This window comes from Aethalodelphis obliquidens, unplaced genomic scaffold (genome assembly GCF_003676395.1).
Source record: "Aethalodelphis obliquidens isolate GAN/ISIS:26980383/991018 unplaced genomic scaffold, ASM367639v1 scaffold9, whole genome shotgun sequence".
Classification (NCBI taxonomy): Eukaryota; Metazoa; Chordata; class Mammalia; order Artiodactyla; family Delphinidae; genus Aethalodelphis; species Aethalodelphis obliquidens.
Genome location: NW_020837953.1, coordinates 26732172 through 26747355, shown reverse-complemented (window position 1 = coordinate 26747355; position 15184 = coordinate 26732172). Strand labels below are relative to the sequence as shown.

The 15184-nt window shown below is 42.6% G+C and overlaps 1 pseudogene; it reads right to left on the bottom strand.

Moving 5' to 3' along the window:
* Positions 1 to 10343: 10343 nt before the first annotated feature.
* LOC113621442 (protein FAM136A pseudogene) lies at positions 10344 to 14914 on the bottom strand (annotated as a pseudogene).
* Between the last annotated feature and the right edge of the window lie 270 nt (positions 14915 to 15184).

Genomic DNA, 15184 nt, shown 5'->3' with positions numbered 1-15184 from the left:
GGCCCGTGAGCCATGGCCGCTGAGCCTGCGCGTCCAGGAGAGGCCACAACAGTGAGAGGCCCATGTACCGCAAAAAAAAAAAAAAAAAAAAAAAATAGAAATGAGTTCACTCTCTAAATCATTGCTCCTTTTGAACCACATGTGTCTTTAGCATAGGTCCTTCCAGGAGATGACCTGGAGAAAATAGCGTATTTGGGAGGTATAAGCAACACGGCAGAGAAGTGGGAAAGTGATACAGGGAAGGGGGAGGCAGCCCCCTAAGGCTGCACTATTAAGCCAGCTAGCACAGAGGGCAAGTGAAGATTTCTCCCATAGGGAAGCCCTAGGAAGTGGGATAAAACACATGCCTCAGAAGGATCCCAGCCAAAGGACAAGGGAATGGGCATTTATACATCACCTCTGAGTGTTGAGGCTGCTCCCTGGCACTTGTGACCTGTGATGTATGCAGTCAGCTTCCTGCAGTCCTGGGGAAAAGATCCCTCAGCCATGATGCAGGTGCTGGCAGCTGGAAGTCTTGGGGGCACACTGATGGGTTTGAAGGATAAGGGCAGGGCAATGACAGTATCTGTTTCAGTCCTCCCTTGTACCTGCTCTGATCAACTTGCACCCCACATTGAGTTTCATGTCCTTCCACTGCTTCTTCAAGGTGGTGGCCTGTCACTATATTTTAAAAAGGAAGACAATAGTAGGGTTAGTGGAACAAGCCAAAATGCCACTGCTGTAGTTGGTCCTGAGACTAAGTGATGTGCACCATCTTCCTTCTCTACCACCCATTCTAGATGCCCCTCACCTGGGCCAGCCGGGATCACTTACCCTTGCCAGTTCTGTAACCCCTTTCTATGCCTGCTGGTCTCCTGGCACGAGAAGCTCAAAGTTGCCAGGAGGCACATATAATTTTAGATTTAGTAAAACCATTACTGTGTCCTCTGGTAGCAGTGTTCTCCCCTTACCCTCTGGGAACTAGGATCTCTAGTCTAACAGAGCCTAAGGATTTGGGGAGAGGAAGCATAAATTTACCAAGTGGGACACTGGGATTAATGGCAAGAAGGGCCACTTCCATGGTTCCCAGAGCTGTATAGTCTACTGATCATGAATACAGCTTGTATATATATATAATGGCTATTGGCTGAAGGTATATAAGTATATCTTAAGGACAGCACCTCGACCTTACCTTCTAGCTGATGCCTTAGTTATACCTTCAAGTGATTATTCCAAGATTTTCTCAGGATGGCAGCTTCTGGTTGATATGTCATATAGGAGGACCGGTGGATAATATGGTCATGCCCACTTCCTCCATGGTTGTATTATTGGGGGAATCCCATGATGAGAAATTAGACACTCTGAAAGCCTTCAGATAGTAGTGCTAGCCAAGACATTATGAATTGAGAAGACAAACCTGTATCAATCCCATGAAGTCATAGAAGAATCATGGCCCCTCTGGAATGGTTGGGTTCTTTGTAATCAACCTGTCACCCTGTGGTTCGGTGCTCTCCTTCAGGGGTGGTACCGTATCAAGAGCTTGGCATCAGTCTTCGCTCTTACAGACTGGACTCTGAGTAGTAGTAATACCTAGATCACCTTTAGTGAGGGGAGCCTATGCGGTTGGGCCATGCATGGCTTCCATCCTTGCCGCCATGGCTGCTTGGTCCACTGGCCCATTGCGCATGCTCTGAGATGAGAGGATGGCTCATTTCCACAGGATGAATCATGCTATCTAACTGGCTGTTCAGTGCCTCCTCTGCAGTGAGCACTGTCTGGTAGACATTGAAATGAGACCGAGATCCACACACTTTGTACCTACCCTCAGAGGTCAATCCACAAGTTTCTTCTCCAGATTTCCTTAACTCCAAGTTCTCAGTCTTGCCCTTTGCAGGTTCCTGATTAATCAACCAAACCACCACCACTGCCCAGAAGTGTCCTTTACTCGGGCCACTTCTCATTTTGAACAAAGATCAGAACTCCAAGGTTTATTAGCGAAGCTTCGGATCCGTAGGTAAAGGTCCTTTGGTAGACTTTCCATCCACCTTGCCTCTGATGGTTAAGTGCTGCCGCCTGGCCTCTGCAGTTCTGGAATCCCACTGTCACACCATTAACAGACACGAGGGGGTCCATGCGCAGAGCAGCCTCCCCTACTATCCTCTTAGCTTAGAAAGGACAGCCACCACTGGGCTGGTCCATGATGCCTTCACACACTCATTTCTTATTGCTCCAGTGAAAGGAGCTTGCTGAGAACATCTCAGCTGGGGGGTCCTCTGGTTTTAGGTAATACTTTTCTTCTAGAGAGTCGACTTCTCTGAACCTTTTGAGTGCTTCCTCCAGTCCTGGCAGTTCATGTGTTGCTACAACATTGTTTGTAGCTATTCTTTCTGTCAGTTGTTAAGCTATTGCCTAAGCGCTCTACCCTGTTGTTTAGTGCTGGAGCCAGGACTCAGAAAATCATATTTCAGCATCTCCAGTTGCTCCCCATCATGTCCTGCCAATAAGGAGTGCAGAAGGGAGTTGATAAGGCTAAAGCACGAAGGAGGGACTTGCTTCTTCCTATTGGCTTCCTGTCGGCTTCCTGTTCCCACGAGAATCACCCTAGTGAAGCTTCTCCACCCTGGCACAGCAGTGACTTCCCTTCATGGCAGCTGAATCCCTTTTGCAGTTTTCCCAGTACTCTGCAGCACCAGTTTCCAACACTTTGGTGCCCCTCCTCAGAGATCGGAGTTTTAGTTTCTTGGAATCCCTCCTCTAAGTTTTTCAATTTTGGTAATTCCACCCTCTTACCTTATTTCACCAGCCCTGGGTATGGCATCTGCTCCTGTAATTGCTGCCTTTGTGATAACTTAGCGATCACTCTTTTTACCTTTTCAGTTACCTAGTTAATATCGTTGATACCTACTTAATACTTTACATTAGATTCTATTTAAATTAGTATTGTGGATTCTGTCTCCTGACTGAACCCTGATCTTGCTTTTTTTTCCTCCAAGTTTCAAGGAGTCATCCCAGCTTCAGGTACCCTTGCCGGAATGATAAACCGAGAGACCCAGGAAAGTACCTCCATCTCAACAAACTTCTCTAATCCAGCCCCATGTTCCATTCCTCTCCTCACTCAACACCCTCAATATCCATTCCCAGGTATGTTCTCTAGATTTCTCTTGCTACTTATTAGTCAGATCCTGCGGTTCCTTTTGTAAAAATCCAATTTCTCTAAGCAGAGATATTACCTCCTCAGGGGTGCCATGCTGGGACTTGACCTTAGGGATTAGTCTAGAAGTCACAAGAGAACGTAGTAGCAGGCCTTGAAGAGAGCAAGTGTCCTCTCACAAGGTATCTGCCTTAGGTGAGGCCTCTGCCTGTTCTCCAGGCAAGGAGGGGGAGCCTCTTACCCTCCAACAAAGGTGAGTGGGACACTTCTGCCACTCTAATCGTTGGGTCCTGGACCTGGTTGTCAGCCCTTTCTTCCCTCCAGCTGCAGAAGATTAGGAGATTTTTAAATGCTGTCATAGAAGTTTGCTTTTCATGCCATGACCTAGATTGGTAGTTGGCTAGTTAGTTACATTGTATCATTTTCTTCATTCACCACATTAATGGTACTTAACAACAACAAATAAACACCACAAGTTCTTTTAAGTACCATTGCCTCTGTATCTCTCAGATGTTAGAGAGGCTGTATAAACCATCACATCCCCTTACACTTGTATCCTAACCCCCATTCACCACAAGTGTCCTTATAACAGAGCTTCTATGACATGTCAAGGACTGTCAACAACGGGGTCTTTCTGTCATTGACTGGCAAGTGACCCAACTCTAGAATTCCATCGTAAGGACCTGCTTCCTAACACCACTTCTGGTACAACCTGTCCAGATTTGACAAGGATTTGAATTCACTTCGTTTATTTGAGAAGTGTCAGTTACTTTGGGAGAGAAGTGGAAGGTGATGAAGGAAAGGAAGACAACCAGGGAGAGTGTACTATTAAGCCAGCTACCGGGACTTCCCTGGTGGCGCAGTGGTTAAGAATCAGCCTGCCAATGCAGGGGACATGTGTTCGAGCCCTGGTCCGGGGAGATCCACATGCCACGGAGCAACTAAGCCCGTGCGCCACAACTACTGAGCCCACGTGCTGCAGCTACAGAAGCCCATGCACCTAGAGCCTGTGTTCCGCAAGAAGAGAAGCCACCGCAATGAGAAGCCCGCCCGCTGCAACGAAGAGTAGCCCCCGCTAGCCGCAATTAGAGAAAGCCCACGCGCAGCAACAAAGACGCAATGCAGCCAAAAAACAAACAAAAACAAAAACAAAAAACAAAAAAAACCCAGCTACCACAGTTGGTTATCAAAGCTTCATCCATCAGGGAATCTCTAGGAAATGGTACCAAACACATGCTTCAGAAATAACCCATGTGAGAGCTGAGGGAGCTGGGGTGTTTATATACCAACTCTGAGCATCATTGGTTAGGTGTGGAACTGACAGCATCATCTGAGCCATCTGATTACTTGTTTAAAATGCAGTTTCCTGATTGGGGGCAACTATGAAGAGCATATGTAACTTCTCTGCAACTTCCTGAGAATCTATAATTATTTCAAAATTAAAAGTTAAAAAGATAGATAGGATGACCAGAGAAACCAGTTATATGGAAAACCAGTTATATTCAATTAACAGACTACATCATATACTTAATGTGTGTTTTGGGATTTCCTTTCGGTAAGTATGGGATACTATGGTGAAGAAGAAGCCCCTTTCGTATCCCACTGTAAATAAATAGATATGGTGGATAAAATATAACAAATGTCTTTTTAAATATATAGCTGAGATCAAAAGCTATAGGTAGAAAAGAGTCACCTGAGCATCATTGTAATCACAGTTTGTAATAATGTGGGTATGAGGGTTAAGTTTGTAATAAAAATGCAATGGTGGTGGTGGTGGTGTTTGGGGGAAACCTTAGCCAAGAAACTGAAAGAAAATTTGTCATGGAACAGGTTAAGCGAATGGAGCTTCTTGTGAAACTACCCATGGCACTCCTCTGCAGTTTAGGGCCCACGGGGCTTCTCTAGAAACAACTCTCACTAGTAAAATATTACAAAGAATGAGAAGAGAAAGACTCCTAGGAGATAAAGTCAGAAGATGAAACAACTTGGATAATTCACATGTTGTATTAGTTGGGTCCTCCAGAAAATAAATGCAGGGATGGAGTTAGGAGTGCAAGGGATGTATTGAGGGGTAATGCTTGTGAAGGATAAGACAGGAGGAAGCAAGATTGGGCAGTGAGAGCCTTGGACGTGATGCAGATCTGACCAAGTCTTAGCTAACCCGAAGGGGAATTACAGAGCAAATACTGCCCATTAGAGAAGTCCCACGTTGGGCAAAAATGGCGAGACTCTAGTACCCCGTTCGTAACCAGTCATTGCTTGGAGACTGTCAAGGAAGAGCATGGCCTCAACTCAAAAGCCAAGGCAGATCCTGAAGGTACTAACATCCCTAGGTTGTCAGCTAACTGCACCCCTTGTGGCCGGATGGCAAGTTTTTTAATGAAGGGAGATCTGAATGGTGCACAAGCCAAAAATTAGGGTAACAGAATAATCTTAAAGACTTTAATAGAAGTATGTTTAAAGAGATAGAATGAGGAATAGAAGGCATATGGCTTATGAAAAACAGAACCAAATAGACATAGTAGAAATAAACTATCAGAAACTCATTTGATGTTTTGAGAAGTAGACTAGATAGTAGAAATAAACTATCAAAATCTCATTGGATGTTTTGAAAAGTAGACTAGACATAGGCTGGAGTGAGAATTAATAAACTCAAATTGGTCTGAAGACATCACCCAGATTGCAGCACATAAAGCAACACAAAAAGATGAAATTATGGCAGCTAGTATAGAATATTAGCGGAGAGCATGGGCTCTGAAGCCACACACCCAGGATTAAATTTCAACTCTATTACTTACTAGCTATAAGGCCTTAGGTGTGTGTGTGTTGTTTTTTGTTTTGTTTTGTTTTTTTGCGGTACGCGGGCCTCTCACTGCTGTGGCCTCTCCCATTGCGGAGCACAGGCTCCGGATGCGCAGGCTCAGCGGCCATGGCTCACGGGCCCAGCTGCTCCGCTGCATGTGGGATCCTCCCGGACCGGGGCACGAACCCGTGTCCCCTGCATCGGCAGGTGGACTCTCAACCTCTGCACCACCACGGAAGCCCGTTAGGTGTGTTTTTAAACCTCTTTGGGTCTCAGTTTTTCCAAAGGTAAAATAAAGATATACTAGTACCTACCTCATGGTATTGCCATTAGGATTAAATGAGTTTATAGTTCCTATCAACAAGTTATAGTTCTTATAGCACATAGTAAGTAGTCAGTAAACATTACCAAATATTATAGAGGAATGGAAAATATGAAAGATAAATTAAAAGTCATGGTGGAGAAAACGAGAAGTTCCAACACTTATCTAATCAGTCCCAGAAGGAGACAGTAAGGAAGAAGCAGCATTTGAACAAATGATGGTGGAGAATTTTCTATACATGAAGAAAAATTAGCCCCTAAAATGAAAAACACTAAGTTCTGAGTAGGTTTTTAAAATGTCATCCCTAGAGATGTTGTAGGGAAATTAAAAAATCATAAAGATAAAGAAATAAATCTGAAAAGCTGCTATAGGGGAAACAGATTATCCACAAATGAATGACATTTGCCTGAAGCCAATTTCTCATCAGCAGCAATAGATGCCAACGGAATAATAGCCTCAGAGTGATCAGAAAAACAATCCTACATCCAGCTAACCAGCATGTAGACATGAGTGTAAAATAAAGAAATATTCAGATACACACAGATTGAGAGATAAGGGAATCTTATCTCAGACTTTTGCTCCAAAAATGTATGAAGGATGAACTTCAGCAAGAAGAAAATTAAACTCAGAGGAAAAGACTCCTCCACCAGTTAAGGTGGAATAACAAGAACCAGACTTACGTTCCTACCTGGAACAACTTGAAAAGAAAAGAAAAGAAAAAGGACAAAATATACGAAACAGTGGTTCTCAAGGCATTGGACATCAGACAACAAAGGGCAGTGATCTCTGAGAGATGGGAAACAAACAAAGTGAGCCCTACAATTGCTCTAGCTTACTGCCTAGAGAAAGTTTCCAGGTCACAGTGCAGGGAGAGGGAACTCAGACAGACCCTGGAGGTCTTCCTGAGATAAGGAGACAGAGCTGGGAGTCCAAGGAGGCCAAAGAAGTTAGAGTTCGCAGGGCAAATTACCAGGTGGGGAAGAGGTGCACAGTACCGCATATGAGGAAATGACCCAAGGCTGGGGAGAGAACCTCCCAGAAGGATTAGATGAAAAAATTCTCAGAGTTCACATATAGCCAGGAATTGTGCCATTCCCACCAGCTAGAGTGGAAAATATCACTGAGTAGAGTAGTCAAAAGGGTTTTGCCTCAGTAGTGGGGAAAATTATCTCTAGACTAAATGCTACTCTGGTCCTGTCAAACAAATTTAAAAGCAAGACTTTTGAAAGAGTCAAATTAGTCCCAAGTAACTTAACCATATCCAGAACAAAGCTAAAGAATATTTATAGAAATACAAAAATTATTCAGCATCCAACAAGGTAAAATTCACAATGTCTGACATCCAATAAGAAAGTACCAGGCGTGTAAATAAACAGGGAAATACTACTTATAAGGAAGAGAAAAATCAACCAAAACCACCCAGAAGGACTTCCCTGGTGGTCCAGTGGTTAAGACTCCACACTTTCACTGCAGGGGTTGCAGGTTTGATCTCTGGTTGGGGAGCTAAGATCCCACAAGCCATGCGGTAAGGCCAAAAAAAACAAAAACAAAACCACCCAGAAACGACACATGATAGAAATAAGAGACAAAGACATTAAAACACCTACTATAACTGAATCCCCTATGTTCAAGAAGCTAGGAGAAAGATTAAGCATGTTAAGTAGAGTCATGGAAGTTATAAAAAAGACCCAAATCGAATTTCAAGAGATGAGTACTATATGTCAATTATATCTCGATAAAACTGGAAGAAAAAAACGTTTCTAGAGATGAAAATTACGAAGTTTGGGTTGAAAAATACACTGAATGGGATTAATGACAGTTTTGATGTTGCAGAAGGAAAGATTTGTGAACTTAAAGACATAGCTATAGAAACTAACCAAAATAAAACATAGAAAGAAAAAAAAAGGACTGTAACAAATGAAATGAGCATCAATAAGCTGTGGGATAACTTTAAAGCAGCCTAAGATATGTACATTAGGAGGGAAAAGAGAGGAGGAGGGACAGAAAACAATTTGAAGAAATGTCTGAAAAGTTTCCAAATCTGATGAAAACTATAAACTCACAGATCCAAGAAACTCAATAAAACACAAACATAAGAACCGTAAAGAAAAATACACCAAGACACATCATATCAAACTGCTTAAGACAAGTGATAAAGAGAAAATCTTAATAGCCGCCAGAGTAAGAAGACGCACTGCATGCAGAGGAAGAAGAAGAATGACAGCCACTTTTGTATTTGGAAACAATGCAAGCTAAAAGGCAACGGATCTTCAAAGACATGTAAGGTACTGAAAGAAAACTCTGCCAATCTAAGTTTGATAACTTAGATAAAATGGACAAATTCTTTGAAAGATGTAAACTACCAAAGTCCATTCAAGAAGTAATAGATAATCTGAACAACTCTACAAGTTTTAAATAAATGGAATTTGTAGTTAAAAACCTTTCCACAAAGAAAACTCCAGATCCAAATGGCTTCATTGAGGGATTCTTCCAAACATATAAAGAAGAAATAATACAGATTCTACACAAAATCTTCCATAATACTGAAGAGGAGGGAATACTTCCCGATTCATTTTATGAGGCCAGCAAATTGAATTCAACAATATATAAACAGGATACTACATGATGGTCAAAAGAATAATACATCCCAGCAGTGTAATCAACATAATTCATCATATTAACAGACTGAGAAAGAAAAGCCGTGTGATCATCTTAATATGCAGAAAAAAAAACATTTTACAAAAGCCAACATCCATTCTTTTTTTTTTTGAAGAAAAATTAAGTCTTATGTATTTTTAAAACCAAACCACTAGGAAAATATATCACAGTCTTGAAACAGCAAACAGACAGGCTATATTATCATTTCAAGTAATAAGTTGGTAAAAACACAAGGTTTTTAATAAAACGATAAGGTGCCAGAACTGGGGCAGAACAATGCATGTCGCAAAAGTAGTATTTGGTAACGGAGGGCTGTCCTGTTTTTTGCTCTAAAGGAGTCACAGCTTGCCCCTGAGTTGCTTACTTTTTCTCCTTTGACCTTCGTGTTGCCAAGGGATTGTTTCAACAGAGCTCTGTTATCACAGGGGGCAAAGTAAGCAATCCTGGGTTTAGGCTTTCATTCTATTTTGTTTTATGAAAACCAGATTTTTCCAAAGCCAGTACTTCATAAGTCTCTTAATTAAGCAGCTAACAATTCCTCTTTCACTGTTCATTCTTGAATACTGGCATATAGCACAATCAAAATGCCCTTTCCCTTCAAGGGTGAGTGTCACTGCAAGATTGTCTTGTCACTCGCTGACTGTGCTGCCGACAGCCTCAGGGCTCATCATGGCTGCCAGTCAGAGGGAAGGTTTGCTTCCCCTACCAGTGTGATAGCGCTTCTTATAATTTGCAGGGTCTCCAGGCTGAAAGATGTCATGTGTGAGAATTTTAAGAAATGCACCTCCACATCCTGACGGCCAGAAATGAATATCTGCAAGGACCCTTTCAAAGTTTTTATCCAAACTACCTCTCCCAACTCTACATCTTAAAAGTAACTTCATGCCCTTGTATGTAAAACAAAACCACGCAAAACAAATCCCCAGAGGCCCCCTTTCCCCTTCTAAATTAGTGACCTCATGGATTTTGTTTTATTTCCAGTTTGTGGGAAACGTTGTAGTGATCCTTCTGGTAAACAGGAGGTTGGCAACAAACAGAAACACCTCTCCTCACACTCCACCAGCTCATAAGCAGGTCAGATGAACCTGCCAGCCTGTTGGTATCTGTGTACTAAGAGAATCTGGTACCTTGGAGGGCTCTGGTTTGGTACAAGGGAGGCTCCCTGTTGCCAGGAAAAGCACTTGCCACGTGAAATTCAGGCTCATAAAAACTCTCCTGTGCTATCTCTGACCCAAAGTTTAGCACCAGTTTTTTTCACTTTCTAGGATTCAAACACAAAGGAACCAGTGTCCAGAGGCAAGTGATATAGGGCTTAAACTTGCTGCCATCCTTAATTTCCTCATTCATAAACTTTCCTTAGAAAACCCAAATCCGCATTTCTCTTTTTAAATAGACTCCTGCCTTCAGCCCCGATGGCCAATAGCAGACATCTATTTCCCAATGGATGAAAGAGACTCCTTCATCTTCTTTTGTCATGGTTGGGATGAGGTTCTTGTGGTCATCTACACACGTGGTCACGCAACTCTCCAGCTGCCGCTTCACCTGAAGCTCTTTACTCCCCGCATCAATTCAATCTTTGGCTTTGTCGTTGCAATGCATAGTGCACCGGGCCAGGCGGTCCTGGAACTTCTCCAACTCGCTGGTCACCAGGGCCTGGGCTTGAGCCAGAGGGGCATGGCAGCGCTCAATGCACTGGTGCACTTGCTGCATGGACGCCTGGCTGTCCTCACAACAGCCGGCGCTGCACCGAACATGAGACCCTGCATCTTCCGGATATTCTCTCTCTCCAGACTCTTCACCATAGAGTCCACCGCCTCCCGCACCCGGAGCTGCTGCAGCTCCGCCTTGGTGACACGGCGCTGCTCCGAGCCTCGTCAGCGCCCACATGGACTCCCGGGCACGATCCCGCCCCCTCGCCGCCTCTTCCCCCAACATCCATTCTTGATTAAAACTCTCAATGCTCTAGAAATAGTAGTTCCTCAACTTGATAAAGGGCATTTATGAAAAACCTACAATTTCTATCATACTTCATGGTAAAAGATTGAATTCTTTCCCTTAAGATCAGAATCAAAGTAGAGATGTTTGCACGCATCACTTTTATTGAACATTATACTAGAGATTCTTGCCAGTGCTACTGGAAAAAACAACTGAGTTTAGTAAGGTTTGACACAAGGTTAATATGAAAGAATCCATTTTATTTCTGTTTATTAGCAACAAATAATCAGAAATTAAAACTTAAAACATTATTTACAATATAATAAAATATATGAAATACTTGGAGATGAATCTGACAAAAGATGAGTAAGACCTATACACTGAATGCTGCAATGCATTGCTAAGAGGAATTAAAGAAGACCTAAATAAATGGGAAGTTATGTCATGGTCTTAGATTACAGGACTCAATATTGTTAAATGTCAACTCACCCAAAATTCATCTATAGACTCAACACAATCCTAATGAAAACCCTAGCAGGGTGTGTGTGTGTGTGTGTGTGTGTGTGTGTGTGTGTGTATGTGTGTGTGTATGTGTGTGTGTGTAGAAATTGACAAGCTAATTCTGAAGTTTATATAAAAATACAGAGGACATAAACTAGCAAAAACAACTTTGAAAAAGAAGAGGAATGTTGGAGGATTTACTATAAAGTTACAGTAAACTAGACAGTGTGGTATTGGTTTCAAGAGAGACAAATAGATCAGTGGGACAGAATAGAGATTCCAGAAATAGAGCCACACTTAGACAATTGGTTTTTGAAAAGATATGAAGGCAATTCAGTTGAGAAAGGATTATCTTTTCAAGAAATAATACTAGAACAACTGGATGTCCATAGGCAAAAAAAAAAGAACAAAAATAAGACTCAAAATGAATCACAGACTTAAATGTAAGACATAAAACTATAAAACTTCTAGAAGAAAACATAGAAGAAATATTTTGTGTGTCTTGGATTAGGCAATGATTTCCTGTATACAATACTGAAATTTTTAAAGATTGGATATAACACACAAGAAAAAATTGATAAATTGGATTTCATCAACATTAAGAAAAATCTGTTCTTTGAAATACACTGTTACAATAATGAAAAGACAAGCCACAGACTGGGAGAAAATATCTGCAAATCACATATCTAATAAAGGACTTTTTTTTTTTTTTTTTTTTTTTGCGGTACGCGGGCCTCTCACCGTTGTGGCCTCTCCCGTTGCGGAGCACAGGCTCCGGACGCGCAGGCTCAGCGGCCATGGCTCACGGGCCCAGCCGCTCCGCGGCATGTGGGATCTTCCCGGACCGGGGCTCGAACCCGTGTCCCCTGCATCGGCAGGTGGACTCTCGACCACTGTGCCACCAGGGAAGCCCCTAATAAAGAACTTTTATCCAGAATATAAAGAACTCTGAAAACTCAATAATAATAAAAAAAACCCATAGCTCCCCACCAAATGGGTAAAAGATTTGCACAGACACTTCACCAAAGAATACATGTGGTTGGCCAGCAAGCATGTAAAAAGATGTTCGACATCGTTAGTCGTCATTAAAATGCAAATTAAAACCACAGTAAGATACTATAGTGCACCTATTGTAACATCTAAGGCCATTCAGAGTGCTGGTGAGGATGTGGAGCAAGTAACCTTTCTTATGCTGCTGGGGAAATTGTCAAATGTACAACTATTTTGGAAAACAGTTCAGCAGTTTCTTAAAAAGTTAAACATACACCTACGACGTAACTCAGCCATTCCACTCCAAGGTACTTAAGAGAAATAAAACCATCGTTGCATAAGGATTTGTACACACATGTTCATTGCTGCTTTATTTATAATATCCCAAATTGGAAATAACTCAAAGGTCCCAAATCAACAGGTAAATGGATAAACAAAATGTAGTATATCTCTACAATGGAATACTACTCAGCAATAAAAAGAAGAAGCTATTTATATATGCAGCAACACAGCTGAATCTCAGAATAACTATGCTGAGTGAAAGAAGATAGACAAAGAGTACTTACTGTTATGATTCCACTCAAATAAAATTCTAGAAAATGAAACTAATCTATAGTGACAGAAAGCAGGTCAGTGCTTTCCTGAGGATGGGGTGGGGCAGGGAGTGGAGGGAAGGAGGGAGAAATTCCAAAGAGGCACAGGGAAACTTTTGGGGTGATGTTCATTATCTGGACAGTGGTGATGATTTCACAGGTGTATATATATGTCAAAACTTATCAAAGTTGCTCACTTTAATGTTTTTTTATATAAATTTATTTATTTTTGGCTGTATTGGGTCTTCGTTGCTGCGCGTGGGCTTTCTCTAGTTGCGACTAGTGGGAGCTACTCTTCGTTGTGGTGCGTGGGCTTCTCATTGTGGTGGCTTCTCTTGTTGCGGAGCTCAGGCTCTAGACGCGCGGACTTCAGTAGCTGTGGCACGTGGGATCTAGAGCACAGGCTCAGTAGTTGTGGCGCACGGGCTTAGTTGCTCCGCAGCACGTAGGATCTTCGGGACCAGGGCTCGAACCCATGTCCCCTGAATTGGCAGGCGGATTCTTAACCACTGCGTCACCAAGGAAGCCCCAAATTGCTCACTTTAAACATGAGCGGTTTATTACATGCCACTTATACTTCGATAAAGCTGTTAAAAAGAATCCCAGAAGAAAAGTGTGGGAAGCAAGAGGTAATGATGAACAAAGAAATTGGCAAACGTGTTAGTGAATCTAAATGAGCAATAATGATAATAATTATAAAATGGATTGAAAACATCTGATTTTGTATTGGTTGGTAGAAGTAAGGCAAGGGATTTTTACTCAACTCTCAATTTTAAGTGTGCATTATGTATACTTCACTTCCATGCTAGCAGAGAGAACAAAGAAAGGGGATTTTTGAAAAATCAATTCAAAAGAAGATGTGAAATAAGAAAAATGAAGTAAAGAAAAAGCAGGAAGTGACTGAAGTCACAGGAAAGGAGGTAGGAATAGTTTAATGCACTTCCTTAAAAATTCTTGTGGGAGTCCAGGAAGGCTTCCTGGAAAGGGGGACATTTATTTAAGATGGTGTTTCAAAGAATGAGCAGAAATATTATAATACATAGAGGGGGTTGCATAGCAAATGCACAGGGAGGTAAAAAGACATGTTAGAGGGACTAAAAAAAAAAAAAAAAAAAAAATTCTAGAGTCAGCACATAGGCTGTGACCCCGGGGGAGGGCTGGAGGGGATGGGCAGGAGGCTGCAAACATGGCTTGGGGCCACTCACTGAGGGCCTTGAATGAGGGCAGTGAGGGACCACAGCAAGATTTTCCAATCAGAGGTGACTCTGGTTGGAGGGGTGTTTTTGATGCATCCCTTGGGGGCGGTATAGAAAATGAACTATCGCGGCAGTACTGGAGGCAGGGAGGGTGGTGAGGACGGTTGAGGGGAGACCATGGGGACAGAGGGAAGAGGTCATTTCTCATTCCCCTACAACTCAGCTTCCTGGTCACCATCAGTGACAGGCCTTTCGGTACAAAGATGTCTCCAGGGAGCTGTGACTTCCAGGCTCACAGATGAGACTAAGTTGAAGAGGATTGTTCTCCCAGCAAATCAGTGGCAGCACCGTATCTGTGGAAACATGCTGTTTAAAAGTGACCTAACTTCTGGGAATTCCCTGGCGGTCCAGTGGTTAGGACTCAGCGCTTTCACTGCTGTGGCCTGGGTTCAATCCCTTGTCAGGGAACTAAGATCTCACAAGCCATGTGGTGTGGCCAGAAAAAAAGTGACCTAACTTCTGACCTCCAGATCTGCCTTATGAAGTGAGCACAGCCAGCAGAGTCCTGGCCTTGAGTCTGAAGGCCTGCATTCTGGTGTCTGAGTCAGCACTGGCTCACTGTCTAACCTCGGCCAAGTCCCTTGCCCTCTCTGAACACCACCTAATCGATCAACTCCTGCCTCAAAGTGAGGGTGTTAGACCAGCAGGCCCTCCTTTGACCTTCACAATGGGCCAGCAGATCTGGCCCCGGTTCTGTCTCTCCTTAATGTTCCAGCCCAGTAGCATGCGCTCCTAGTAGGGTCATACCCAATCCCACCACTGGGTTCTACCTCTTGGAGAAGGAAGACCCTCTGATTTCTTCCTTTCCTAAAATGAAAATAGCATTACTCTTTTCATTATAACAATGACATGGGTTCATTGTTTAAAATTTAAGCCATAAGAGAAGTATAAAGGAGAAAGTAAAATTCAAGTGCAATTCTATTACACAAAGGTAGTCACCATTAAGATTTTGACAGCAATCTTCCAGACAATTCCCTCTGTTCACACACACACACA